The sequence below is a fragment of the Dermochelys coriacea genome, chromosome 12, assembly GCF_009764565.3.
Source record: "Dermochelys coriacea isolate rDerCor1 chromosome 12, rDerCor1.pri.v4, whole genome shotgun sequence".
Lineage (NCBI taxonomy): Eukaryota > Metazoa > Chordata > Testudines > Dermochelyidae > Dermochelys > Dermochelys coriacea.
The window spans coordinates 17,703,994-17,731,362 of record NC_050079.1 but is presented as its reverse complement, the minus strand read 5'-3'; the positions used below and the strand labels follow the sequence as shown (position 1 = coordinate 17,731,362).

At 39.2% G+C, this 27,369-nt stretch overlaps 1 long non-coding RNA gene across 1 annotated transcript; it reads right to left on the bottom strand.

Annotated features, from left to right (window-relative positions):
• Window positions 1–4,153: 4,153 nt before the first annotated feature.
• On the bottom strand, window positions 4,154–25,089 carry LOC122456287. Its single transcript, XR_006275108.1, has 3 exons — window positions 24,961–25,089; window positions 23,804–23,848; window positions 4,154–4,866 (listed from the first exon to the last, which is right to left on the bottom strand). It is a non-coding gene; the product is annotated as an uncharacterized LOC122456287 (long non-coding RNA).
• Between the last annotated feature and the right edge of the window lie 2,280 nt (window positions 25,090–27,369).

The window sequence follows — 27,369 nt, the reverse complement described above, 5'->3', positions numbered from 1 at the left end:
TAAAACCAAAAAGGCCTATACAAATGGGCCTTACCTACACCATAATCTTTCCATGCAAACTTCTGTAAATTCTCTTCAGCCCAGTTACCCCTCTCAGGATAGGGATTAGCAGCCTGCTTGCTGCAGTTTCTGTGTCTCCTTCTCACTGTGTCTCTATCAGCCTCTCACTCCGGGGGGCAGCTTCTGACAGTGTACTCAACTCCCCTAAACCAGCATCTTTAAAAATGTAGAATACCCTCCAATCCTAGGATCAGCTCTTGGAAGAATAAATGTTGCCAGCCTGGTTGGAGTCAGATAGGAGATATTCCCCAGTTCATAGCTTCCCCATTGTGTCCTCAAGGACCTTTGTCATTCTCTGTAGACAGAACCTCATAGTTTTGTTTCCTGTTTTGTTTTCCCCCCTGGCAGTGTCCTTTGATTTAACTCTTTGCAGTCAGGCAGGATAATAAGTTGAGGTGCATGTAACATTTATAAAAAAAAATACACAACTCCCTCATTCTTCACAGTAACTATGAGTGAACTTACAAAGTGGCCAAGTTTTGGTTTGGATAAACATACATTTTAACTGTTCCCTCCAGAAGCTATTCTATTCCACTATATTTCACTGCAGCGGAAACACTTTTAAATGTAGTTAAAGAGAAAACAAAAGAAGTAGGAAGACCAGAAAGACAACAACAAAGAGTAATTATACAAGAATCAATTATTCCCTAGTGAAAACCTCTCTAGGTCACAGAATCATAGAAAGTATGGCGAAACAAGATTTATTTATGGCATCATGTTGTCTATTGCCTTGCCACTGCAGAATAGTTCTCTTACCGTAGTTTTCCTAGTGCTTTGTCCATTTTAGTTGAAGTATCTTAAGTGATAGGGCTTCCACCAATTCCCTTAGAAGATTATTCCACAATCTAATACATCTCTTTAATAGCCTTTCTTCTCTAATGTTCAGCCCTTGCTTTGTTTCATCCTGTTATTCCAACCCCATGGGCCACCTTAAACAATTCTTCCTCCTTCTTGGTCTTTGTCTTTCAGACACTTACAGATGCTTATTATTGATCCTTCAGCTTACAGCTGATTAGAGGGAGAGAAAACCAGAGTGAGCTGTATAAGAGAGCACCTCCAAGTTATGATGATTGGTAGATATAGATGTTTTAATGGTTACTTATTTCTTTGTTAATAAATTGTATTAAAATTTACTTGTATTAAGATTTATTTGCAAAATATTAGGGGGATTATGTATTTACACATTTTTCCTTGATTTGGGGATGTGTGTGGAATTTTTTATTGATCTATTCATGTTTGGGTAACAGTGGCTGGAAAAGAATAAGTGGGACTTCCACAGTAATATTTTCAGTCAGCATAACCAAGGATGTAAAGTCTATCGTGCTCAGGGGACTATATACTGTTGTTAATTGGTTATTCACTCCTGCTTGAGCCAATGCTATCAGGAGACTGATCACAATTCTGTTAACAAATGGCAGGCACAGATAGGAGATTGCTTAAATCGTTCTCCATTAAAAGTGCTGCAGTAATTTGCAGCACGCGTACATTCCTTTAATGAAGGTATAATTGTCACCTAGCAGCAATGACAGGTTTCAGAGTGGCAGCCGTGTTAGTCTGTATTCGCAAAAAGAAAAGGAGGACTTGTGGCACCTTAGAGACTATCAAATTTATTTGAGCATAAGCTCACAAAAGCTTATGCTCAAATAAATTTGTTAGTCTCTAAGGTGCCACAAGTACTCCTTTTCTTCTAGCAGCAATGGTGGTTATTTCCTGTTCTCCCACCCAGTTATCAGTGTTGGTGCTTATGCCTTGAAGTTGCAAATTTTCCGTAGAACAAAGCTTTCAGCTGGCAAGTTCCAGTAAACATATCACTGCAAATGTTCTTGTATTAGAAAGGTTACTTTAATCTTTGACACTTTGTGATGCTTTTGTCTGCATGAGTATGTATAGCCTATTATGAACAGCTAAACCTTAGAAATTATTCAGAGAAGCCAACGTATAAACAACATTATATCAGTGCAAGTACAGCTTCTAAAAGGAATTGCATCACAATTAACAATAGACGTCTCTCCAAGATCTAGCTGATTGAACAGTTACTGTTTAGCTTTTTTGAAATAGTACCGTCTGGTGTGTCCTAAACTATTACAGCTAGCACAAAACTGAAAAGCTATCCTACTAGAAAATAGATAATTTAATATAAAACCCTTTAAAACTACATTTTCTAGGACACTATATTATATGTCCAAATACAGGTTAATAAAAACAGAGAGAAATAGTTAACAGGATTTAAATAAAGCTCAGCAAATACTTGATTAATTTAACCCTTTTTTGCTTTTGAATATCCATGAATAGATTGATTTCCTCAAATGTATGTCATTCAGATTCACTTGACAATTTTTGAGGGTTTTTTTTTATTCAATGGATTGATTATAAACTAGTCTATTATGAACATTTGATATCACTTGAAACTGAAACAGTGTTGGTTAGTTGTGAAGGGTCACATCAGGTGATATCCTGGCCCAGTTAGAGTCAATGGGAGTTTTGCCACTTCGCTGGGGTCAAGATTATGCCCATGCTGCCGTTTCTGTTCTCTGACTATATGATTGTAATCAAATTGTAATCTTTCAATCAGAAGGATTTTTGAAGAAGCCACTGAGGCTTTGCCTTTTTTTAGGAAGAGGTTGCAGCTTAGGGTATTTAGAAGATGTTTTAACTGGTTTCCTTTCTGAGTCGCACAAACCTTACCTGAGACATCCATTCCTAGAATGTTTAGACTGTTGTAAGAATTATTGCCGAGGCGCAGCTGACAGTTAATTTTGTCTCATTGCATTTATATACATTAATTGTGTGTGTGATCCTTGCTGTGAAGAATATAGTCAGATCTTTGTCTGGTTTACAGCTGCCTCTGGGATCTAAGTAAGAGGTTTTGAGATACCTGTTCCCCTGCTGTGTGATAAATGTCTCATTCCACATGCCAGTTTGCATATGCCTAATATATAAAAACTAACATTACATATTTTGACATAAGGCACAATAATATAAATGCCTCATAAATGTTATGGCAGGCAACATTTTAACAGAAGTAGCTGATCTTGTGGAGCACTATGGAACGCTGTCTAATAGCTTCCGTCTCTGGATTATAGCATAGCAACAACGTTAACCTTCAGCCCCCCATAAAAACAACAGGTGAAACCCAGGCAGACAAGCAAATCAAACAGTTGCCTGGTACTTCGGGGGGAAATGCATCAGGTATGGAGGAATTTTTCTGTATCGAAAAGGCATAGAATCATCAAAATGAAGGGCTAGAATGGACCTCAAAGGTCATTGTAACGCTTCCCATGGATACCCAGGACTGTGAGGTACCTTGCTAGTACCTGCTCTTAGTTTGAGGGAGCCTTGTCTGTGCCTGTTGTGGATCAGCTCCGTGACTCCCCAGCCTTTGACAACACAAGCACTATCTTTCATGCCTCCATAGACCTCACTCTGTCTGGCTCATTGATTGTGGATATGGTCCACCTGTTTTATGTGCATGCAAACTTTGATTTAGCAAAAGTCCCTGTACACAAGTCCCCCATAGAGATGATTCCTATTCTTCATAGGAATAGATTGCCTATATAGATAGTGCAAGGGGCTGCTTTTGTCCCCAAAGTAGACAGACATCAGTGTTGCACTGCTTTCAGAGGTGGGAGGCTCGTGAGCAGCAGTTGCTGTCCAGGAAGTAAGGGTGGCAATACCATGCCCACTGCAGGGCTCTACTCCCTACTGTTTTCCCCCTCATTTTTCCCCATTTCCTCTCCTCCCAGCCCCTCCTGCTTTGCGTCCTGGGCAGCTGCCCTGCTCACCCACCCTAAACTCTCCAGGATATTTCTGGAGTGTGCAAAGTAAGCTAATTTAAAACCAAATTGCAGTGGAAACCTAATATTGTGGAAGCCACAATTTCTGCAATATCACGAATTAAGTAGGACCTTATCTATGAACCTATAACAACACACGTCACCCTTTTAGCAACATGAAGTGTCTTTTCTGTAAGCTAGCATAACAAGGACAAGACTTCATCATTCAATCTCTTTAGAAGGCTGCATAATATTCAGATATTATTTCTAAATTTGTCCAATCTCTTCATATAGTTTCTTTTTATTTGCTTACACTTTCAGCTGGCATGCATGTCTTGACATCATCTCTGCCTCACATTCTCTGATGAAGCAGTGTCGCCACCATTTGAACTATTTTAGCTGTTTACTAACTTGGTACTAGAAAAGATCATGGCCATCTACATATTTGATGGCCCAAGGTCTATAGCAGGTTAACATGAAAATATACTTTGGAGTTGCTTGTAGAGTGCAATTGTGACAAACCATAAAACCTTTAATATCAATCATCCCAGCAAAATAAAGAAAAGAGGGGGATTGATGACTGCTCTGTGTAAATACATATATAAACTACAGAGGAAAGAAGAGAGCACGTACATTTACCTTGCTGGGAACTGGTATTTGTCTGAATGTGATTGCTTTAACCAATCATTTATTATGGTGTTTTTCAACTGCAATATGAAACATTTTCTCTATAGTTCTGCTAGCATATATCAGCATAGATGGACAACTTCTTTCATCTATTATTCACCCACTTCTTTTCTTGGACTTTTAAACATGCTGCGATAAAGTTATACAGATCCTTCACATCTACCACGTGCTCTGAAGCCTAGAAAAGGGCTTATGGAGGCATTAAAATATGCCTGGAAATGAGACCTTCCTGGGTTAGCTCATTTACCTCCTTACAGCTACTCTGGGATCCATTCAGCTGCTGCTTCATATACAAGAAAATCCAGTTAAGTTCCAAAGGAGACCATGCTGGTCACTGACTCCTGCCCTATTGAGAAAACAAGATAGAACAGTCAATTCTCAACACATCAATCTCCAGTGTTATGGCAATACAGGAGATTGGGTAGTAGGTGGTCCCTCTGGTAAATTAGTTTTATGTTATCTAAGGTTTTTCCTAAGAAGCAAAACTTCAATGCATAGCCAGTCGGCAATCAGTAGCCAGTACATTCCACAATCCCTAGCTAGTCATTCATTTTACCTCATTGCTGGTGAAGAAACTAGGTGATACTGAAGAAGAAAGACCCATGCCTAAAATTAAAAAAAGAAAGAAAATACCCCCTAAGGAGTTCCTCCTTTGTCATATCTAGTTTGTAATTTTGAAAAGCTCCCAAGAAAAACAGGTTGGAATTTCCTGAATTTCAAGTTTTCAATATTTTTTTGACAAAAATTGAGCTTTCTATCGAACCTCCCACTACACTTCTAATGAAAAGTTTTGTTGAAATTTCAAACAAATTTCAAATGTAATCACCTCTATTCTTATGAATATCTAGCGATTCAAACTTTCATGAAGATGGAAACACTTCTCTTGTGTGCTGGGGCTTATATAGAGCTCAACATGGAATGCGCCATCTTCTTGGATTCTATCTGATCCCAGATCATGAGATAGTTGTCATTTGTGTTTGTTTCTGAAGAGCCAATTAAATGATATTAACTGACATTGATTCTGAAGATGACATTGCAGTACTTTTCAACAAACCTTGCAAAATTAAAGATACTAACATTATGGCACAGTGGAAGTAAAACCATAGTGCTCCTATACAGATTGATGAAGATAAATGTAATGTTTTTAGGGGCACATAATGAAGTGGGAGATTTCCCTAGACAAGATATCAGTCAGAGATGTGGCTTATATTTAATATCACAAGTTTCCTATTTACCTGCTTTTGATTGCATTCTGAGACATTACTTTGAAAAACACTATTTTAAAGCTTTAGAATTCCTTTTTTAAAAAAAAATCTACATTTTCTAAAGGCTAAATAAAGCCTCACTAAAACTATAGCAAATCACTTTGCACCTGAACCAAAGCTCATTGTAGTCAGTAGGAGTCTTTCCAATTACTTCAAAGGGCTTGGATCAGGCCCCTTATCCTCAATTAATGCAGGACTAAAAGGAAGAGTTTGATAGTTTGCGGTTTCTGTTTTTTAGAAATTAAACAAATCTTCATGATGCATCCAGCAATGATTTATTTTTGTGCTCAATTAGTCATTCTTTAGAATAGGATAATATTAGGGTTTGGGAATCCAGCATGATATTAGATTTATTTATTTCTGTAAGAAAAATAGCCCGTTTGCTTAACTGTCAAATGTTGACTGTTTCAATATGTTCAAGACTAGAAGGCTGAAAACAACAGCACAGATGCGATTCACATAGGGCTCACCAGCATGGTGCAGCAGTGTTCTGGCTTGTTGGAAATCTTCCAAGGGATTCAGAAAAAGAACATACTGAAGTAATGCAAACCATTATTTAACCAATTAGTTAGAAATATGTGGGGGGGGGGGTTCAGAATGATCAGATGTAGCTTTGTTAATTTTTATTTGTTCTCATCAAAATTTTCATACACAGAACAAGTATATAATCATGGTAGCTCTTATCTGTAGTTAAAATGTATATGTATCAAGTATAAGAACTTTTAAAATAAATACTGTATTCATAAAAAGGTTTACACAAATCCTCAGATGATCACAGGAACTAAGTGAAAGCATACAACATAACAAACAAGGCAAATAGTTACTGGTAGCTAAAGTGTAGCAAAGAATACCCGGAGCCTAGATCGTGATTATAGATGGAATGTATTTATTTACATCATAGAATTTCAAAGTACAAGATTTCCCACATTCTCACTTAGATTCTTAGCTCTCTGGGGCAAGGACTTTCTTTGTATGTTGTTGGTTTTTTATTGTATAATGCCTCATTTAATTGGATTCTGATCCCTGACTGGTGTCTTTAAGTAGTAATGCAATAGATATAATAATAAAATAATGATAATAATACATTATAATTTTAAGTAGTAAATCAAATTCTCTATTTTACACAAAATTCATACATATTAAGAGCATTAAATACATAGATTTCTCTAGAATGATGATTATTTCACTTTATTTTTTATTTATTTAGTTAGTGTTTTTCTCTCTTCCTTAAATCTATTATGGATGTAAAGATTTGCAGATTAGAAGCAACAGCAGTTTTACAAGGAGGACCTTCCAAGTCTTCAGCACAGTAATGAAATATGATACAAAGCAGCACAGTGTCAATAAAACTACAGGATAAAGGTCAGGTTTACATGGATGGACGGAGCTGGCAAATACATTTATTCCTGCAATGTCTGTGTTTTAAATGCCACCCTCTGATAAACCTGCTGCAGAAACACTCCTTTGGTTTTGATGAGATGTCAGTTTTGCTCAGTGCTGATCAAATAAGATGAATGAAAGTGAACCAAGAACAAAAATATTACTCCTGTCACTTATTCTTTATGCATTACAGAAAGTGGGTCAGTCAGGGAGATTTCTCTTAAACAAATAGCAATCACTGCACAATATAACCCATTGATCTATTTCACAGCAGGCAATAGCCTTTTTGTCAGAAAGGACATACAATTCAAATGCCACAGAATACATACAAAAAACAATGATAGATTTAAAAAGTATCTTTTCCTCTTGCCCCCCAATCAATCTAGGCTACCAATTCAGGGCATAGCAAACTTATTTCCATACTTGTAGTGGAGATGTAGGTCCTTAAAAACTATGTTTTATGTTAAATATTCTGATGTAAAAAAACCCCAAAACCTGTCACTTAAAGAATGCTTTACATATGAAAATGCAGAGGCACTCTGTTAATTGTATACAAATCAGATTTAATCAGCAAAATAAATAAAGATAAAACTAAAAATGTATCGTACTCTAGAGAGATGGAATGGGCCAGTTTTACTAGCTAATGAACCAAATTCTCTAGCTTTACTATCATTTTACATATAGTTATCTGAAAGTACTATGCTCAGCTTGAATGACATATCCTAATCATTACTCCCAATCTTCTTGGGAAACTGACAGAAAATAATAGTCCATAAATCAGTGGGAATTGAATCTGTTTTTAATGGTACATTTCTAACAAAACCAGTCCTTTCCTGTAATCAGTTATGAAACTGTGACACTCCAGAGCCATTTACAGTGGTCGGGTACTTGTCCCTTACAACTGAATGCATAAAATAACTGCACAGAAAAGCTGAGTGTCCTATCCTGCTCCCATTGATGTGAACAAGAAAGTTCCCAGTGATCCAGAGCTATTCTCCAGATAAGCATCATGGCCAAAATCTTCAAAATTAGAAATCTAAGTGTGGACCTAAATAATTGGCTTGATTTTTCAGAGATGCTGAGCACCTGTAGTTCTCACTATTGTCAGCTGTATATCAGAAAGAAAACAGGTCCCTCAATCAACTGGAGCTGCTCAGCATATCTGAAAATCAGGCCACTAACTTAAGTACCTAAATATTGGTTTAGGTGTTTAACCATAGGCATAGAACAAAATGAGTAGTGTCATATTTCCAAATAGTTTATTATCTACACAGTAGCACAATTCTGAAACCAATAAAGATATCCTTTCACAAGAGTATTTTATAGTCAAGAACACAGAATCCCTGCTTCATCACGGTTTCAAATCAACAACTAAATTGTTATTTATTCTACCTTCCATTATAGAAATTATTAGAAATTATTCTACCTTCCATGTCAAATTGTCTCAGCTGATATAATGTATAGATGATATTTCTTCTGAGGACACAAAATAATCAATCCATATGTATTTTAATACAATGGCACCTGCTGCATTATCATTTACTCACAAGCAAGGCTGTTGTGTTTTATGTAATTTACAAAGGCACAAAGTGCTCTTACACTTCATTTGTGAAGGTCTAGCAAGAAATTATAAAATACTGGGAATACCTTAAGTAAAGCGAATCCTTCTGCTATTAATTAGGAGATTGATTCTGCAAGATGTTCTTTCACCTCCCATTGGAATCAGGGTTTGCAGGGGTGAACATTAAACCTCCCATTACTACTTTGCCTTTCTAGGTGTGCACAAGCCAAAAAGGTGATAAAGCCACCCAATAAAGGAAGATCTAGGCTGGAGTGAAAAAATGAATTGAGAACAGAGAAGACTTACATAAAAGTGGCTGCTTCTGCTCTAAACACTTATGTTGGATTATACACCAATATTCAAGTATTTACCATACAGTAAAAAAAACTGCAGAATTTACCATGGTAACCATTGCACCACTTGCTACTTACTGTACCTGTGCTATCCTTGAAGTGCAGAGGACCTTCTTTAAGAAAAGTCTGTATTCAAAGCTAACAAACCGTTGATTATATTTTATAATGTTTTCAGGAGAAAAAGATCCAGGTTTTTGTATGCAGAGCAATTCTTCAGGTTTTCATTACCTTTTTAGAAAATGAACAGATTGGAGTGACAGAAAAAAGAGAGATTTGAGAATTATACTTTTGGCAAGGCACATCTGGAGCCTGTGCATGCCGTGCATTAACATTTTGGCTCTGTAATATTGTAAGCATACACTCCTTAATGTTTCTATTTAATCTGATCAGTTATAAAAAATGGGTAGTACTGGGATGAGGGCTATTTATGCTTTTCTTTGTGAGCAATCTAAGCTGATGCTATATACTATATTTTCTTTAAGTAATGTGGTCCGGCACTGTGGCACTTTGTGTTTTAAAGAAAGTTAATACATAATGTCACAGAGAAATGTTATAGGATGTGTATCATGTATTTAAGAGGGACAGTACAAAAAATAGACAAATGTTCCAATCCTTTTTCAGGTAAAGCTGAGTAAGTCCTGATGGGAGTTTGACTTAGTCATGATACAGTGTGAAATTCATCCTCATCTGAAGGATAAATGCAAGCCTATTTGCATCCCTTAAGTCCTGTGGTCAGGGCACAACAATGGACCAATAGCCAAAGGGCCACACAGACCCTCTGCACTTTGGAGAATGTCACCTTGGAGGGCAGTAGTGAGGGTTAGGCCAAACAGAGACCATGGAAATCATGTGTACAAAGATCCTGTGGCCATAACAGCTTATATATATGATGTAGAAGGACTGTATCCTCAATTCCAGACTTAAGGTTGGGGAAGAAAATTGGTGATGTACAGCAGCTGACCAGCTCCATGGGCTGTGGGAGGGACTAGACTCTCTGTACTCTGCTCACTTCAGCAATTTAAAGCGCAATTTAAACTCCATTTCTATACAAGTGATGTTTGTGTCATCTTGAAGAAAGCCAGGCCACATTTGGTTCATATTCTGTGATGTGAGACTCCCAGGAGGAATGGGGGGATGCAAAATATTTTGTTTTGTAGCAAACACAGAGAGCTCACAAGTTTAGTCTTTACCTTATTTCATATTAACTTTTCTGATGAGATCAGCAACTGCCAGCTCCATGGAAATCTTCCAAATATCTATCACCGAATAGGAAAGACGTGGTTCCTGTTTGAGAGGAGAATCAGCTACATCCCCCCCCACCCTCTTTTAACACTATTCATTCGTTCCCTCCATGTTACCTCTCAATCCTGTTTAAATCATAACTATATTTGGAGCTTCTGCCTTCTCATCATTAACTTGTATGGAATGGCCATTCTCACAATGACCCCGGGAACAAGGGGAGTGTGAAGAGAAGGTTTGTGCCTGCACATACACACACCCCTTTCTTGTGTCTCTGTCCTCCTCAGCCCTACCAACGATCTGGCTCTAAGACTTTCAATGACAAAGAATTTAGCAGTTGTCTTCAGTGACCATTAATATTTTGGAATATTTTGACAATGATGAGCATTTAATAAACACATACTGTGCTATCCCACAGAATTACTCCAGTAATGACAAATAGCAGGACCCATCTTTGCTGACTAAGCAGTCTCTTTTATATATGGGTGCCAGTTGTACTTTATAAATGACTTTAATTTACAGTGCATTACATGGCTATGTATTTCTTGCCTCTAAATCCCCATGCAATAATTTGTATCCTTTCCCTTGATAGTTTAACTATCTTTAACCTTTTGTTAAAATAGCTTCTTAATAATCCAGTCTGACAATTTTTTTCTTTGAATAAATCTATAGTTACTATAGTTGTACATCATCTACAGTGTTTATTTTTGTAACCTTTTCTAACCTTGTTAACAACAATAGAATTATTCTTAACAGACATTCTTCTTTGAAGAAAATGCCCTGCACAAACTTATCCTTACATAACTACAACTAGAACATTTAATTAGATTTGCTAATGTCACTGACAAATGGATTGCATGTACTGTAAGTAATATATATCCCATATGCTTGCACAGATTAGAATTTTACAGTATCTTATTGACTTCTGTGTAGAAAGGGATTTCAATAACAGAAAATAAATCATAATCTTAATCAAATACTGTATGAGTTTTCACTTTTCAAAAATCCACTTTATGATGTCTCAGATCATGAATGCACAAGAAGAGATTTCTATTGTGAAAAATACTTAGCAGCTGGCAATAATGACCAATCAAATCACAGTCTTTCCATGGCTTCGTCAGGAGGCATCATTTTATCTTGTGAAACAAAATATCTAGGCTCTCGTTGCCTTTCATGGGATAAAGTGGAGGACTTCTAGAAAATAATCTTGAGGGCTACGGACACAGGTAAGTTTGTTTTGATTTTGGCAAACTTTGATATTTGTCACTTGATAGTGTTTGTTTTCAAGCAGATGGTACAGCCAAGATTTCAAGATCTGTCAAATGATGGTGGTTTGGGGGTTTGTTTTGGGGTTTTTTTGGAAGGAAATGTGTTACCAGTTTAACAAAGTTAGCATCATCAACATCATCATCATGTTCCCATTACGCCTCTGGTGTTTAGGGCAGCGGCAAAACTCCTGTCTGTTTCTGGCAAGTCTTTAAATGGTTCCACATCTGTGCTCCAGATTTTTCAGCTCAGTTTCCACAGCTCTTCGCCATGTTGTTTTCATGTGGCCTCGTTTTCGTTTGCTTTCAGGTGTCCATCTTATTGCTATTCTGGTGATGGAATCAGTTTCCATAGGAAGCACATGGTCAATCCCTCTCCAATACCTCCTGGCAATGATGGTGCTCATATCTTCTTGGCTGCACTGTGTGAATAGATCTCGATTTCAGATTGTTCTGGCCAAAAGATATGGAGGATTTTTCTGAGGCAGGTTGTGTGGAATGAAGACAGTTTGGGCATGTCATACATTCTCATTCCCCAGCATTCTGCACTCTAAAGTACTGTTGAAAGTACGCAGCTCTGATAAATCTTGAGTTTGGCTTTGGTGTTGTATTTTGATGATTTTCAGATTATATTTAAACTCCTGAATGTGTTCCTGACTTTACTGATTCTGTTCTGGGTGTCCTGGCTTGCTCCACCATCCTGGCTGTTGGTCCTAACCAAGTATGTGAATGTTTCTACATTGGTGAGAACATGATCCCCTATCTGTACTGGTGATGGAGAAACAATATTAAAGGTCATGAGATCTGTCTTAATGCAGTTGATTTTCAGTCCAATTTGCTGGCTGAATGCATTGAGTCGAGCTGTTTTTTCTTGTATATGGTGTTGGGTATGTGATAGGAGAGCAAGATCATCTGCGAAATCCAGGTCTTCAAAGCATGAGAAGCGTGTCCATTTAATGGCTTTTGGCATGTCTTCTGTTGTATGCCACATTACCCAATCAATGGTAATGCTGAAGAGGATTTCAGACATGACACACCCCTGATGTTTTGATTTCAAAACTGAGCTCACTATAATCAACACTGCATGTAAAATTGGAATAGAAGCTTTTAATGATGGTTATACGGAGAGGGATTCCATATGCCCACAGAATGAGCCATAGGCTGGTCCTGTGAATGCTATCAAAAGCCTTCTCAAAGTCTATGAAATTTATGTAGAGTTGCTGTTGCCATTCTAAGTATTGCTCTATTATGTTTCGTAGAGTGAAGATCTGGTCTGTGCATCCATGCCCTTTCCGACTTGCTCTTTTCTGAGAATGCTATCAACTGCCTCTGATATACACCGGACTATGATTTTGCACAATATCATGCTTGACACAGATAAAAAGCCTGTTATTACAATCCCTGAGAGTTCCTTTCTTTGATATCTACACTATAACCCCATTGGTCTACTCATCTGGCACTTTTTTCCTTTCCCAGACTGATGTAAATAGAGGGGCCAGGATAGATGCTGCTAACTCAGGATTTACCTTGAACAATTCTGCATTCAAGTTATCCTTGCCAGGAGCTTTCCCATTTTTTAAGGATTTGATGGCTTGAATGATCTCTTCCTTAGTTGGGGTGTCTGTGTTGATATCAAGATCTTCTGCTTCCTGAATATTTGCTTCCTCTTTAGGTGGCTCACTGTTCAGCAATTCATTGAAATGCTGTGTCCAGTGCATTTCTTATTCTTTTTATGTTGTCAGTGGGGGGCATTTTGTCCCTGATGAGAGTGTTTGTTGGTGTCTGCCATTTACCACTAATAAGCCGCGTCATTTTGTAGATGGTTCCTTGTTCACCACAAGCAGCTGCATCCTCTGCTTGTGTTGCCAGATCTTCAATATACTGTAACGTCATTTGTCTGCTCTCACAAGGCATTTGACTTCCTGGTGTGCCTTGCTATGCTGCTCATGGTATTTGTCCTTTAGCTTCTGGGATTTTATGTCTAAAACGTTTTCTTTAAGGCTCATCTGGTTTCTATGGCGTTCCATGTGCTGGGTATGATCCACTCCTTCCTTCTATTCTGCCTGTAGCCTAGACAGGCTTCACTGCCCTGTTTACAAATTGTTACTTTATCCTTCTTCATGTTGATCTTCTCATCTGCATTCCCCTCCTCTTCATCGTCTGCAACTGCCTGAAACCTGTTCTTTAACTGCGTAACAAAGGCTTTCTGTATTTCAGGGGACTTTAGCTTGTCAACGTCGTAACATCTATGCCCCTTGTTTGGTGGACCCACACTTCTCAGTTTTAGCTTGATGGAGGCTGTCACAAGGTGGTGGTTGTTGCCAACATCTTCTCCCCTTCTCACTTTCACATCTGTCAGTGAGTGTTATTTGCCATTGATCATATGATCAATCCGGTTCTTATCTCTGCCATTTGGAGAACACTATGACGGCTTGTGAATTTCATGATGTTGAAACAGGGTTCTGCCAATGACTAGGTCATTCATATTGCAGAAATCAATAAGCCTCTCTCCTTTTTCATTCATGGTGCCACACCCATGTGTTCTCATTGCTCTGTCATTGTTTGTGTTGTCCTTACCACCTTGGCATTCAGATTTCCCATGATGATAGTTTGCTCGTGACGTGGTACTCTCTCTAACTCCATCTGTAATGTAAGGTAGAATTTGTCCTTTGCTTCTTCATCACTGTCATTTGTCAGAGTGTAGCACTGAATCAGGGTGATATTATTGTGTTTCCCTTTCAGTCTGGCTCTCATAAGTCTGTTGCTGATAGATTTCCACTCAAGCAGGGAATGCTCCACTCCCTTCTTCAAAAGGATGGCAATGCCATCATGGTGTTGTCCATCATCCTGTCCAGAATACAGCAAATTTTCTCCTGAGTCTGTTATTAATCTTCCTGATCCCATCCATCTGCTCTCGCTGACCACCAGGATGTGTATGCTGTAGTGCCCTGAGCTAGCTTCCCTGTTTCGTACATTGTCCATACATTCCAAAAAACAAGTTTGGTTTTGTCTTGGTGTTGAGCACTTCAGTCTTCATGCCAGTGGCTTCCTTTCAGCTTTCACCATTGGCAGTCATACGGGTCATTGACTCCTGAAGGCCATAGCACAAAGTAATGGTTGATTTCTCCGCCACTGTTTCCAGAACATATTTTGTTTTTTACAGGACAGGGTTGTTAGCCCTGTGCCTAAGCCCTAACCTGGAGGACCAGGGTGTCTGCTTTGTCTGGCCTCTCCCCAATCCGGCATTGTTCAATCTGGCAGGAGCAAAAAGCCCCCGCCAACACAGAGTCTGGGGATTATTAGAGCAAGCAAGCTGTCCCACCATGACAAGGCACGGACACCAGAAGACAGAGAACAAAGTTAGAGGGAAGGCATATAGTGCTGAAATACTTCACACTGTGTCCTCAGTCTTCTGCTTCTTCAGTGTTTAGATCATAACTCAGATGGGGAAAGGGTTATCTTGCTAAATTATCTTATTAAATTAGATTGGCTTTAAAAGGTTTGATCCAAGGCTAGTTCAAAGTCTTTTTATTGAGTTTAGTGGGAGTTGGATCCCTTTTATGATCTGCCTTGATTCTGGGTCATGTCTGATGACTTTGGTGACTTAGACAAGTTTTTACTATTTTTAAAAATTCCATTAGTACTATTAGGTGTCATTGCCTTTTGTTTAGCATTGACTTCATGTATATTATTGCTGCAGAGACAGTCTCCCAAATGGTCATAATTTTGTCATGAGTCTCTCAATAAGAAAAGGAGTACTTGTGGCACCTTAGAGACTAACAAATTTATTTGAGCATAAGCTTTCGTGAGCTACAGCTCACTTCATCGGATGCATTTGGTGGAAAATACAGAGGGGAGATTTATATACACACACAGAGAACATGAAACAATGGGTTTTATCATACACACTGTAAGGAGAGTGATCACTTAAGATGAGCCATCACCAGCAGCAGGGCGGGAAAGGAGGAAAACCTTTCATGGTGACAAGCAAGGTAGGCAGTTAACAAGAACATCTATCAACATTGATGACATCTTCATCATCTGGACCCATGGAAAAGAAGCCCTTGAGGAATTCCACCATGATTTCAATCTGAAGCAAATACTCACCAGCAACCACACACCAGAACCACCAACCCAGGAACCTATCCTTGCAACAAAGCCCGTTGCCAACTCTGTCCACATATCTCTTCAGGGGACACCATCATAGGGCCTAATCACATCAGCCACACTATCAAAGGCTTGTTCACCTGCGCATCTACCACTGTGATATATGCCATCATGTGCCAGCAATGACCCTCTGCCATGTACATTGGTCAAACTGGACAGTCTCTACGTAAAAGAATAAATGGACACAAATCAGACGTCAAGAATTATAACATTCAAAAACCAGTTGGAGAACACTTCAATCTCTCCGGTCACTCGATTATAGACCTGAGGGTGGCTATCCTTCAACAAAAAAGCTTCAAAAACAGACTCCAACGAGAGACTGCTGAATTGGAATTAATTTGCAAACTGGATACAATTAACTTAGGCTTGAATAGAGACTGGGAATGGATGAGTCATTACACAAAGTAAAACTATTTCCCCATGTTATTTCTCCCCTCCACCCCACCCCACCCCCCACTGTTCCTCAGATGTTCTTGTTAACTGCTGGAAATAGCCTACTTTGCTTGTCACCATGAAAGGTTTTCCTCCTTTCCCCCCCCTGCTGCTGGTGATGGCTCATCTTAAGTGATCACTCTCCTTACAGTGTGTATGATAAAACCCATTGTTTCATGTTCTCTGTGTGTGTATATAAATCTCCCCTCTGTATTTTCCACCAAATGCATCCGATGAAGTGAGCTGTAGCTCACAAAAGCTTATGCTCAAATAAATTTGTTAGTCTCTAAGGTGCCACAAGTACTCCTTTTCTTTTTGCAAATACAGACTAACATGGCTGCTACTCTGAAACGAGTCTCACAATATATGTTGTTTTTCTTCAAGCACCAGCTCCTATGATTCATGTGATAATCCCAGTTTTCATTTTAAAAAAATGTAATTTTCTCATCCTCGTGGTTTCAGGGAAAAGGTTAAAAATGTGAACCCTAAAGGCTCGAAACCCAAAGGCAAATAATAAGATACAAGGTTTATTTTATTTTAAAATCTCATGATTTTAAGTCAATTTCATGTTTTGTGGGGGCCTAACACATGATTTGGAATGCAGGGATGGCAATACTGTGCATGTATTTTCCCTGCTTTGGATGATTAAGAAAGTGTGCTAAAACCACTAGATCTCATGATAATAGCAGACCTTATTATTCCATCTTGTTCTCTCATAATGACTAGCTGTGTAAATGCAAAACCACTTTCTCTTACTTGGATATCACAGAACATTCAACTTCAATAAATAGTATGGAAGACTGTCACCATATGTCAGTTTTGAACAATATTTAAAATAGTGATTATGTGAAAATTGTGAACATTGTTTTGCAAGATATCTACTCTCAAGAATATTGACTATTTTGTTTAGGACAATATCACATCCAGAAATTTTGCTGTTAGGGAAATTTTCACAATTTGGCAGTTGAAAAATTTAAGCTTGCATGTGTTTTGATGGGGAAAAAATCTGTATCTGAGAAATTAATTTTGAAAACAAAATTCTGAAAAAGAAACCTTTTTACTTGAAAAGAGGATAATTTCAAGCAAAAAGAAAAGTAATATTTTGAGATATTGGGACAATCTTGTGAATTCAAAATGAAGTGAAAGGCCCCAAAATATTGAGGTTTTAAAATTTCATTGTGAGGATTTTGTATAACCCTAATTCACAATATTGGACCTGATGGTCTCGGTAGTATATGTCACACATATGTGCCATCTCTGAATGAGGCACTGTGAAAGTGGAATTTTAGGAATTTTAATGATCTTAGAGCACATATGTTGTCCCAATTTCTCCAAGATGCTTTGATTAGGAAGGGATTTAACTGGAACCATCCAGACTGCATGAAAGGTCAGACTATGTTGGGAAGTGCATTTAAAAGACCTTGTCTCTTAGGTATCCTTGACCCTGAAGTGTTCAGGTAACACATTAATGTCTCAGAGATGAAGGCAGTTTTTTATGGTTCAGAGACCAATATAGAACTGGCCTCACACACAACTATGATTAGATAAACAGAATACAAGCTATGTTTTAGATCAACAAACAGGGTCTGGGCTTTTCCTAGACTGACCAAACCACTTTCAAATTGACCACCACGCTGGTATTTGGTCTGTTTATTGGGAAGTGATAAATTAGAACTCTAACAATGTGGAAGCTTAGGGTAGGAGCAGGTGATCAATGAATTGCCATGAATTTGGACATAAACTTCCTTGTCTTCTGCATAAGACAATGGTATAGTGCTGGTGGATACATTTCTCCTTCACTGAGGGAGTAGATTACATGAATGCTTGCCTCCTAGTACTTGAACTAAATTCAGTAAAGAGCCTTTTCCATCAAACATAATATAGTAACATATATGCTCCACTAACCATGTCATGATTGTCACTATGCTGGACACCACGACCACTCAGAGCTTCATAGAAACAGTAGAAAAAGAACTCAGATCTCCTACTCAGTAAGCACAGGAGCCTACTATTTGAGCTGAAAGGAACATATCTTTTATCTGCGAGTCAGTCTGTCTACTGCTAAGAGAGCTGATTTCATTCAATAGGGAGCAGTGGTACACACATACACGCTAGTCCAGGGTTTCTCAACCCATGGCTTGTGACCCAAAATTGGGTTGCTAGAACACGTCCAAGAGTCATGTGGGAGGCCCAGAAGGGGTGATGGTGGTGTTGGGCCATTGGGGGAAAAGGGGGTTGTTGCAGAGTCCATCCTGCATTCACCTTACAGTGATGGCAGCTCTGCAGTTCTGGTCATACACAAATGGCTGGGCTTGGCTCTCTGCTCCAGGCATTGTGACCTGGTGCACAGAGTTGCAGTGCCTCTCAGGTTTGACCCAGCTGCCTGTCCATCATGATGATGGAGGGCCGGCTGGAAGAAATTTTAGTAATGGCACTGTGACCCCATGTGCCAGGTTAACAACGCCACTCTGACAGATTTGGTCCAGCCAGCCCCCACCTGTGCCCAGCTAGCCCTATGGGACAAGAATTGCAGGACCTACTGCTATGGTAAACATGGTGCACTTATTTGTACTTATATTAAGCATTAAGATAATATCTTATATATTGTTGGTAAGAAATATTTAGTAAGTCAGATGTTTTTGGCACTAAATCTATTTACTGGGTCGCAACAGGCCATCAAGGTTTACAAATGGATCCTGAGTCCCAAAAGGTTGAGAATGACCACATTAGCCAGTTCATTACAATATTTTTCATTTATATATGGTACTTTTCATTTTGAAGTACCCCAAAGCACTTTACGTAGGGCCAGATTCTCTGGTCCACTAAGTTCAGTTTGTATCATGTACACCACTCCAGCTGCCTCCCCACCCTCACCATAAGGAGAGGGGGCAGGTATGGTGGGGTGGGAGTGTGGCAAAGAGAAGCTCTGCTATGCCCAATTCTCCACTGGTGTAACATCCCGGGAGAACCTTATGCGGTTACACTTAGTGGTGTTTGAGCTGCTCCCTTACAGCATTGACTATGTTGGGGTTGGCAGTTCAGGATGAGGTAGCTGCAAATGACTCCCTCTCATATTCCCTCCCTCCCTGGGTCTGAACAGAACTCAGCTGCAATCAAGAATCTGGCCCATAGTGTATATGTACCGCACTTCTGAAAGGCAGCTTTGACATAACTAGCACACTGTACAAAAAGGATAGAGGAGACATTCTGGGCAAAGATACCCCTGCAAATCTCTCCTCTTATGAAAAGAGCCATGGAATCTTCAGTGTTCATCCAAAGCAAATAAACTCTTTGTTTAGAAAAGCCCCATACCATAAACTATACAGAACTCAAATTATTTATTGTTTCTTGAAGGATAAATTGACCTTTCCTGGTATTCTAATCTGTGGTTCATGTGGTCTAAGTATTTCGCACCTGAGTTTTAGGTGTTTTGCCATCCCCTCAGAGATGAGATGGTTTATTCATCTAAGTGTCTCAGATCTCTCTAGCTCCTTAAATGAAATCTGCTGCAATAGCATAGAACAATACAAAGTAGAGATTTTCAGCCTATTTCTGGTGCTTAGATAGTAAGGTGAAAGGAGCTTTTTCAAATACCTAAGAGAGATCTATTGTGTATTAAAAGAAATAGATCCTTTCAAGCACCCCAACAAATGCTGGATTTCTCATTTTGCTTGTTCTGGACCTCTGGCTATTTCTCTTCTAGTCCAGATAAATCACCGCTTGTTAAAGTTTTATGAACTGAAACTGTTTTTGCTTAACATACAATGTATATTATGTTCATGTTGCATCTAAAATCCTCTACTGAAATCCCCACAGAGCTTTAGAATGAAATTAATGAAACAGAACTTAATGAGCATAATATCCATTAAGGTCTATCCTTTTAACCCAAGTAAATACAAATCAACTTATTTCATTACCTTAGCTCACAAATGGTTGTCATGCTCCTTTCTTTAACAGATTTACACTACTTTCCTTTATTGCCTCAGTAGGCTTTTCTCATGTTTCACCCATCTTTCGTGTATGAAAAATCTGTCTGAATTACCTTGTTGTTGTCAAAGCTTCTTAAATCCAGTGCAGAACTTTTGTTTCTTTATCAGAGCACACATTCATCAAGCAGACATCTACAGTCTTCTTGTTATAAGCAAGGTCATCAGCACAGTAAAGTTCAAAGTAGGCAAGCTAACTTCCTATTAACCATGACATAATTAGACAAAGATGTCTTTCCTGATTTCTTTATGCTGTCAAGCATCCATAGCTTCATTTAAAGCCTACTGTTTCTGCAAATGCACTTCATCTCTGAAAATTAGGCCTTTATGGGGCAGGGAATTCTTCCTTCTTTATCCAGGCTCTCTCTTTATGTGAAATTCATAAGCTCTGCCTAAGACCTATTGAAGCTCTGAATTTAGGGTCAAAGTGATAGAGTGCCATTGTGTGGACCATCTGCATGGGAGTAAATTTCACTCTCAGTAAAGATCTTCAGTGTGGACATCCAACATCATAATGAAAAATACAAAATTAACTAGAGGAAAAATTAATTTTACCTTTACTGGGCCCTATACTCAGACCTTTCATAAATAAATGAGGAGGACCAAATTAGGCAGTAAACAAATTAAAAATTCTTCTGCTCCAACTACTTTAAAATATATATAACTTTAAAGATTTTTTTTAAAGTTAATACCCTGGCTTAGGATGGAAATGTAGCCAAAGTTTCTAATAATGCCTTTCTCCCCGGCATTCCCTCCTTCATCTCTTTTGCCCTTACCTTTCAAATCTCCTGAGTGGCTTAGGAACCAAAGTCCCACTGATTTTCATTGAAACTTAGGCTTCTACATGCCCATAACACTTTTGAGAATGGAACTCTTAGGGTATGTCTACACTATGCTTTAAACACGCAGCAGCTAGGCTCAGAATGTGGGTCTACAGACTTGGGCTCGCAGGGCTAGTGCTACGGCATGAAAAATAGTCGTGTAGATATTGCAGCTGGGCCTGAAGCTTGGGTTCTTATGCCCAACCCAATCCCATGCTTCAGATCCCAATCTCCAGCCAGAGCCACAGCAGCTACACTGCTGTTTTTAATGCCAAAGCGCAAGCTTGAGTTTGTCGACCTGAGCTCTGAGACTTGTAGCAGCGTAGACATACCTTAGGTTCCTAAGTCATTAGAGCTTTTGAAAAGTTTACCTTTTGGTTTAATTCAGTTATAATGGGGAGAATCAAGAAATCCCTGCATAGTGTGTAAAGAGATTAATTTAGCATCCTGCACATTTGAAAATGTGTTCAGAAAGCACAGTCCTGCTAATTTTCCATTTACTAAAACAAAAGTATGTGACAGTAGCATACACAAACAATATTCTCATATCTTTATCTGAATTACATTGTTGAGCAGAACAGCAGGCATTATAAATTGGCAAAAAAAAGTCTCACAATATATAGCTAGAAAAGTATTTAATCCATTGTCTACATTGCTCACGTAAACATCCGACTAATTGATTTAGAATTACTTTAGAGCTACAAGTAGTTCTCACTAAGTCTTTATATCTTCCCATTTTAGTGCAATGAGCAAAGTAATAGTTCCAATGAGTTCTAACTGTTATTCCCTCAGCATATCCTGAATCACTTCTCCTCCATTCTCCTTCCCAAACAACCTCTCCCTCACTCTCCTTCCAATTCTTCAGTCTCTTCCACAAATCCCTCATTCTCTTCCTTTTAACCCAACCCCATTTCTTTTCCTACTCACCCAGTTTTCCCTCCCTAGCTGCCTCCCCACCAAGCACTTGTCTTTCTCTCCAATCTCTTCTCATTGTCTCCTGATCATATCATCATGTGTGCAAAAGTTGGCCAGATCTTACACACCCACTCTGGGCTACCAACTTGCTTTGGCCTGCGTAAGCTGAAAAGTGGGCAGGGAAGGGTGAAAAGGGTGTGTGTCAGGCCACCATAGTACTGAAGCTTCATCCCTAGAAGCAGTACAGGTGTTTACTTCTGAGGAACTTTTCGGGAGCTAAGAAATCAAGTGACAAGAAAGCCAGTCATATGTCACTTTTTTCCCTCCACGGTACTCGGTTCTGGACCATTGCATTCAGTAGTGAACTGCTGCCACAATTAGACAGATTATTATTATTGGGTACAGCTGTAGAATTACAATACTATGCATGTGTATTCTGTAACCCTGAGACTGTCATCTTTGTCATATGCCATATTTCTGTTCATAATGCTGAGTTAACATCTTGCATAGTGTTTGGCCAGCATTGCCAGTTTTTCCAGGTGCATCTTTCCAGATCTGTGTTTTGAGTTTTCAGTATGTCCGAGCATACATGACACAGCTGCACTGGCAGCACTGCTGTGTTCTGTGGGCTGGGCTAGAGGGTTTCCAAGCAGCCAGCTCTCATGTCAGAACTGATGATTGGTTAAAGAAGCATCCCATGCAGGGAAAGTTTGCATTGTCTGCTCTCAGCAGGACATGGGCCTACAGTGTGGTGTGGCTACATAATGGCTATCTATGGAGCTATGCTCACTTTTACTTTCTTGTACAGGGTCACGGCTGCATACAATAGCAACATGTATATTTTGTGCAAATGTACAAAATGGAACCTACTGTATTATCAGATGCAGAGGGTCTTTTCTCTGTGATACATATTTAAATGTGTATAACAGTGCAGGAGAGGGTCCAGTCCTGCAAAACAGTGCAAATGTGATAGACCTACCCATCATCACTGTGACATCTATGTGCTAGCTACATTTAGGGAACACAAAGAAATTATCCATTAAAAACCACTGTTCTGTTCATCTTGTTATTGTCACTTTTATTTAATGGAGTTTTTAAATTAATCTCCCTCCCCTTCTCATCCTGTTATAATCTAATCTCTCTAGGCATTTACGCCACACAGATCATTATTGTATTAGAGCACTTTCCATATATGTTACCATAAATTACAATTCCTCTCTATTTTAAATATTCTTCCTTCCTTTCCTTTTCTCTTCCTTCTCATTTCATGAGAGGTGCTGGCTGTTTATTCTTTTTGTCCTATCATTGTGGGAGGCCTTGTGTCCTGAACACAGTTAAGATTCTGTTTTATTTCAATCACTTATGGTAATCCTGCCTTACAAACAGCTGTCCCAAGAGAACTCTCAAAGGAAATGGCAGACAACAAAAAAATGTTACTTTTAAACTAGAAATGTGTAGCTGGCTTGAATAAAATAGGAAACAGCAGACACACACAAGCACCATGTGAAGTGTCAACCACTTTTAGAACTGTACTTGAAAAGAATAATTTTTTTCAAGTTCAGAATTGCTTGTGTAAATGAGGATGATGTTTTTGTGGTTTTAGAACAAAATTAGAAATGTCACAAAACCACAAGAAGGCCTTCTCTTGAGAGATTTCCATCTCACATAGTTCAGCTATGCTTTTGGTGGCTTGTCCGAACTGAACTTTGAACCTTTGGTGATTCAACCACCCTAATCACCTTTCCCCTTCATTGCCACCAGAAATTGAAATTACATCAAACTCTTGCTTTTACTGGGGTGAGGGAAAGATAAATACATATGGATCTGAACCAAAACTGTGGAATCCCAATGCCCCCAAATATTGAGGAAATTCCCATCCAGATTTCCATTGGAACTTACCAGCTTGACCGTACTTCTGCTTCTCCCAGGTTATGATTGCTTTGCCTGTTAAAAGATTGTTCCAATACGTTTGTATTTGTGTCACACAATGTTTTTTTTAAAATGCTGTATTTCAAAACATGAATGGATAATGTCTCCCTGAGACTCTGCACCATCACGGTGAAGGATACAAGTGTAGTCCAAGACAGACGTGTTTAATTAGTGAGCAAACTTGACATTTTCAGTGTTTGGACTAGACAGGGAAGGAGCTAAGAGCAAACCAGGGATTTTTTTTTTCATATTGCAGACAGAAAATAATTTCTTGAACTCAAAAAAATGAAATGTCTTTGTAAATTCAGAACAGATAAAAGGCCATTAGAGTTAGGGCTCAACACTTGATGACATGTCTAAATACTCCAAAGACCGCTTTAAACAGGAACAAATGTTAGATTACTTTTCAAGAGGTGAAAAGTGTTCAGAAATAAGTGAGGGGCTAGAGAGATGGCAGACCCATGGCCTCCTCATTATTAATAAAATGTTTAACCCTAGAAAACTGTGCTCATATTTAAAATCTGTTTCTTTTTAATTATCATTTTTATCTTATTATAATTTTTAGTAGTTATTTGTATTGCAGCAGCACCTTGGGGCCCCAGGCATGGACAGACCCTAATCTTTTAATTTGTTTTTATGATTAAAAAGCTGATAATGCTTTATATGAAATGTCTCTAATTATGCCCTCAGTGACACTCCGGCCAGCCCAATGAAACAATGGGACAGCCAGCTTGACACTGAGGGCAGACCTGAGCTCATCATCCCTCGGTCATGCATTAGAAATTGCACCCATTTAACTGAGGGCAGAAGTGAGCCTCACATGTCTAGGTACCTAACTGTGTTAGCAAGTGAGAAAGCTAAGTAGTGAACATGCTGTGAATTGGTCTAAAAATAGAGACAGGGCTTGGTTACAGTGCATGGATTCCATTCAAGGGAGGTTCCCTCCTTGCTCTGAACAGAAAGCAGGGTCTTACCTGAAGCAGGTCTGAAATCCATGGAAATACTCCCACTGAATTCAGTGGGAGCTAGATTGTGCCCATGCTCAGCCATAATCTGGTGCAAATGTATCCTCTTCCTGAGGCTGGAATTTATTTGACGTTGAAACCACAACATGACAGGAACCTTACCCTATTTGTTCTTTCCAGCCTCAGCTGTTTCTGTGGTTTCTCTGCAGAAACCTCTCTGTCTCCGACCGTAATTCTGTCTGCCCAGACAGTCGCTCTCACCTCCTTTATGTAACCTGGTAGAGTTAGCAAGCTGCATCTGCCACAAGGAGTGAGCCTGGAGTGTTCAAACAGCTGCTTACAGGGAGGGTCAGCAGAAGAACCCTACTGCACCTCCACATATACTTTTCTATCAGGAACCCCTCACTCCTCGAGATTTGTATACAATTGTATACTTTCATTTAAATTCTAATTGTACATCCTGCCTCCTGATCCCTGCCCTCTGGTGGGAGGCAAAGGATGAGGGAATTGCTCAACCACATACAAGAGTCATTAGATCAACATCAGGGGATGGAGTCAGATCTGATAATCTTACAGGCTGTTATTATTTGGGGGGGGGCCTTGAGCATAAGCAGAGACAAGGAAGGAAATGGGGAGGTAACAAGACCCAGTCCCAGTTACAGATTGCTTTTACAGAGCTGTACTGGGGAGACGGGGAGGAATTTAAACTGAAATCAGATTCCTACCAGCTATATATTCTGTGGTACAAAAGAGTGATGAGAATGAGGGCCAGGAACTCTTATCTTTGGGATATCTTGGGAAAGGCTTTTGGTGAGGTCTAAAGGCAGCACAAAACATTCACTTGACATTTAACAACCCACTGAAATAGCAAATGTAACATAGAAAACCATCAGATTTACACCAGAGGCATGTTATTTAGTCAATTAACGTGGCACATTGATTTATGCCAAAACATAATTAATACAATGGCATGCCAGTTGAACATTTTGAATCAAACTTATTTTCAGAATAGCACACCTGTAGAGAGAGAAGGTTTGCTCCAGTTCAAAATGTGTCATTCTTGCTTTGTAAAAAAAAAGAAAAAACTGCGGAGCTTACAGACTAAGGAGGATATTGGGCTACAGGTCCACTTCTGTGGGCTTCCTCAGTGGTTGCAAGGTTTAGAAAGTCTGAAATCAAGGAACTCATGAAATAGGATCTGGAGCTGTTCATCTTCAGGTCTCTGGTTAGAATCTCACCTACGTTAGTTATAACAGGACAGTTATTGCTATATGGAAGCTATTTTGTCTCATTTCATATTTTTTTTGGCCAAATGTTCACATCTCAAATACTCCCAATACAATTGGCTCTGAGACATTGTTGGTAGACTCTCAGTACAGAAGTCAAGAACAAAATGGACATGGATACTGAATTACTTTTTCATCCCTAGAAATAGTGTCTGCCGAATAGAGGTGTACAGTGCATGGAAAACTTGTGTTATGCATACTTTCCCTTTCCTGTCGATAATATGAGAATCCTAGAGATGGTTTCCTTTGTCTTGTGTGACAGGGTCAGGCCAGATGGCTACAGGAGAGTAATAGAAGGCAGATATATTAGCCCCAGGTTAAGTAGGTCCCTTTTCCCTGGGTAAGGTAACAGGGAAGGTTCCAGAACAATCAGGAACCTTCTGGAGACAATCAAGACACAGGCTGATTAGAACACCTGCAGCCAATCAAGAAGCTGTTAGAATCAATTAAGGCAGGCTAATCAGGGCACCTGGGTTTAAAAAGGAGCTCACTTCAGTTTGTGGTGCGCATGTAAGGAGCTGGAGCAAGAGGTGCTAGGAGCTGAGAGTGAGAACGTGGACTGTTGGAGGACTGAGGAGTACAAGCATTATCAGACACCAGGAGGAAGGTCCTATAGTGAGGATAAAGAAGGTGTTGGGAGGAGGCCATGGGGAAGGAGCCCAGGGAGTTGTAGCTATTGCACAGCTGTTCCAGGAGGCACTCTAGACAGCTGCATTCCACAGGGCCCTGGGCTGGAACCCTGAGTAGAGGGTGGGCCCAGTTTCCCCCAAACCTCCCAACTCCTGGTCAGACACAGGAGGAGTTGACCTGGACTGTGGGTTCACAAAAAATGGCGAAACTGAGGGCTGCCGTGATGCTCCAAGGCAAGCAAATCCGCCAATAAGCGCAAGACCCACCAAGATAGAGGAGGAACTTTGTCACACTTGCCATTCATCAGCATTTGTATTTTTAAAGAAAAATTATAGCCAACTTCTTAGCTATTGGTGTCGCTATGTTGATTTACACCAGCTATGGATTAGGCCTTTAAATGATTTTTTTTAATGTCTTAACTACATAGGTGAATGCGCTGCATAAACAACAAAACCCAAAAGTTTGGCATTAGCTGAATGCCATGAGAGTTTCATAGAGATTTCCAGATCTCCACACTCAAATTATTTCCAAAGACCTCCAGAATTCTGGTTCAGAATATGTTACCTCCAGAAAATTAATGAAGGGGACCTATTTTATTTAAAGAAACTTGTTCACAGATTTTTATGTTTACAGTATCTCTTTAATACTAGCTTAT